Below are 3971 nucleotides of genomic sequence, written 5' to 3'. Positions count from 1 at the left end.
TTTTAGCACAAATGGCAACCTATGCAACACAGAATGTTGGCAGAAAAGGTCGGAAAATTCAGAATAGTAGCATTCGGTATGTTTCCTTCAAAAGCGGTGATTGCTTTGAAACAAAAAACATTCCAGATAAATCCAAAACATTCGAGAGAACTATTGAAATACCCTACAATTTATTCACAAATAAGAAAGTTGGATTTTTTTTATAGAATACAACAATCCACAAACATTGTGCATAGATTAGATGTTCATGAGAACTACCAAATAGTTTAGGAACATTATTGAAAGAAAAGATACGTTGAGTTATATGAATTGATGTTATACTTTTTCATGATCTGCCCTAAAGATTATTTTTATTAAATCTTTTAAAAATATTATATTGTTAAATCTCATATTTTTAGTAGCTTTTTAGGATGTTGTTGATACTTGGTTATATTTTAATATTTATTTTCAAATTTCCTCCATTTTTGTATTTCTTAACATCTTTCATTGTTCCATGCTTTATTGCCATTTTCCTGCATATATGTTCCTATATTGTGCTCTATGGTTTGCCACATGTGATAAAATATCACCATATGATCATGCATATCACTTTGGTTAAGGCCAAAGGCCAAATTTGTCAAGTACAAAAAGTTAATGGGGTCAAAGTTATCGGTCTAAAGTTAAGGTACCAAATCTGAACTTTTCAAGTAATCAAAGGACCCAAAAATTAGTTCCCAAATTTATTATCAAATGCAAACTGATTTGTCAATTAATGTAAAAGTTGATCATAGAGTCAAACTTTTGTGATTCTTCTTGTTGTTCTTCTTCTCTACTCCGAGTTGCCGTAGGCACCGCAAAGGCCACCGTTTTGACAAATGGCAACCGCCCGTGAGATGAGGGGCGAGGGAAAAATTTGATTGGCTATTAATGCTCCGACATAACATGATGTGCCAAGCAAAGGGTAAGCTTACAGGCGGAGAGTCGCGGATGGAAATAAGGGATGTAACGCTATGAGAGTGTGGAACCCATCAAGTGTGCTCGGGAGCCAATGCTCCTTTTTCAAAAAGGAAAACCACACTCATTCAAAAAATCTAACAAAGAAAAAACACATGCTAATGATTGAAATTGGTTTCCAATTGAAGTTTCTTGAAAACCTCAATTCATTTGTGAGCTATGCAAAAATAACAAAAGATTTATTTAGCTCTCCACTTTTTGTTTTTTCCATGAGACCACAAATGAATGAATCTTTCATCAAGGCAGTTTAGCGCAGGAATCACTCTAATATCTACACCAATTTGTTTTGGATCGATTTTGCATTTTTTTAAAACCTGGTTACGAGTTTTCTAAAGAGAGTGTGCACTCTCTAAAGGACAAAACCAATACTCTAGGAGAGATGGGCAGAAGAAGATTAGGAGTGCTCAACGCCTCAAATACTTGGATGTTTAGTTTATGTAGGAGTGTTTTTTAAAAGCATGTTCTATTTAATATATGGTCGTTGGCCTTTGTAAAGAAAAGTCAGAAAACGAGGCTTGATGAGTCGACCACAAGTTATGAGTTCAGTAGTTTTCTAAGGCTTTGGAGTTGAAATATCGGCTGCATTTGGATTAATGTGATCCATTTGATGCACATTTTCTTCTAGTGTGTGGATGTAATGCAAAGAGTACTTTTGGTTTCATCAGTAAAAAGGAGGAACCGAGGGGAAACCCTTTGATTCATAAAACAAGTAATGAAAACGATAAGATTGTGTTTGTAAGGACATGTGATACTTAACATATGACCTAAGGGCCTCTCCAAAAAGTCCCATAAAAAATCTCCGTGCAAAACAGGATTTATGGGGTGTTCATATAATTTAGGAGTGGTTTGCAGGTGAGCATCTTCAATAAATCCCTTAAAAACTTTCCTTAAATGTGGTTCTTTATGGTGGCGGAAAACAGGCGGCCGTGATCAGCGGCGTGAGGGTGGGCAGGTGGTGCGGTGGTGATAGTTGATGGCGGCGGTGTGCTGATGTGGCACTTTTACGGAAAGGTTTACGGAAAGAGCTATTTTCCCTGGATGCGGAGAAAGTTCTGCTGTTTATACGGGGCCCTTAAAAAACCCATGCTTACGAGACATGTTCGAACATTATTTTGCCCAACTCCTCCTAAATCAGATTATTATTTTCTCATGGGAAAAGGGACTAGTTGAAGATGCTCTTACATAGGCCTTTTCAGAAAACACCCTCCGTCCGACTCTGCAGTCAGAATTAATCAATCTAGCTTGCGTAGGAGTTGAACTGAAATATCAATCTGTTATCCCTAAAAAATAAATATCAATCTGTTAGGTGCACGCGTTGCACCGGAGCTGTACAAATATTCTGACTTTCTCACTTGAGTATGACTTGGTAGCTAGGTAATTACTGTGTCAATGAAAGAAAACCTATGCTGTTTACCGTGCTTATCTGCATACGCACGCGCATGTATGTTATCAAGAAACAGATTTTGTCAATCTTTTTCCGTGACAAATTAAGGAGATGAGCTAATATGGGTAATTAAGCAGCAACGACTTGACTTGGTAATCCACATATTCCAGCTTCGTTAATGTATTGAGTTGCTGTACATATGTAATTACGTAAAATGATTGATTGCATATAATATAATTCGAACCTGTGATGCTATAGTTACCTATTCGTTCGATAGGTTTGACATTCGTAGGTGGTGGTAGGGTACCCGCGGAGGCGTCATTCGTCGTCATTCATATGCCCAATTACAACAACCGAGGAAAATGGGCGTATTTAGTCACTTACTTTTTACGTGCATGACTAGTCAAGGAAAACGGTAACTTAAAAATTGCAAAAGATAAATAACATGAGTTAATTTGTTTTGACTTTCCTTTGGCGAAAATTTTGTCTTGAGTTTTAACTGGTCATGCGTACACGGTAAAAGTAACAAAACAATCAGTGCATCACTACACCGAATCACAATAACACTGCTACAAAACTGGCTAACAGTGGCGGGTTATTAAAAACTACCAATAGCGGGCGTGGCTGTCAGAGGAGTCAGCCACTAACTATCCTTCTGCCACTCACTAGTAGAAAAAGGACCTAATATGAGACACATTAGTGCCGGTTTGATTTTGAGCCAGCACTAATGTGTCTAATAGTGCCGGTTCCAACGGCTAGCCGGCCGTTCTCATTAGTACCAGTTCGTGGCAAACCTTTAGCACCGGTTTGTGCCAGGAACCGGTACTAAAGAGGGTGGTGGCAGGGTGTTGTCAGTCTGGGGCCCCTCCAGCACCTTTAGTACCGGTTCGTGGCACGAACCGGTACTAAAGGTCGACCTACATAAACCCTTCGTCCAGCCGAGCCACTCTGTTTTCCCCCTTTCCCCTCACATCTTCTGTTCTTCCCTTCTCTTCCTCGAGCTCCTCACAAATTTTGCCCAAAATTTGTCAAGATTTGAAGGCCCCCATCCATTCAAATGATCACAAAGGTTAGCAACTTTGTCCTTTCAACTCTCATTGCTAGATTAGCTCTTGCAATGCTCTGTATAGTGATTAATTTGGGAGGAATTATATTTGCTAGTATTTGATTTATATGCAATTTGAGGTCAAAAATAACACTTAGTTTGCATATGTAGGTGTGGTTTACTTAGTGCCTTCTAAATCTCCGTCGTAACCACCGTCGATCGCCCGCACCGTCCCGTCGCCGGCACCACCTTGTGGTGAGGCTCTTGTTCATGAATGTTTGACATTACCAAATTGATGTTTGTGTGATTTGGATATATAGTTACTCGTATAATTATCTTACCCGTATGTTGTTTGTTATACATAGTGCCATGGTTTTGATATCCGTCCCCGTCGGCCCTCGTCCTTGTTATGATTCGGATGTGGTATATTCTCTTTTAAAACTAGTTGTTGCATTTCATGTTTATGATAAATTATGCCCATCAAGTTGACATAGATATTTTTATCTAGGAGGTATGTGAACCGGAAATTCCAATCGACCCTATTGTCGA

Source organism: Triticum dicoccoides, chromosome 1B (genome assembly GCF_002162155.2).
Source record: "Triticum dicoccoides isolate Atlit2015 ecotype Zavitan chromosome 1B, WEW_v2.0, whole genome shotgun sequence".
Taxonomy (NCBI): domain Eukaryota; kingdom Viridiplantae; phylum Streptophyta; class Magnoliopsida; order Poales; family Poaceae; genus Triticum; species Triticum dicoccoides.
Note: the sequence above shows the minus strand (reverse complement) of the source record.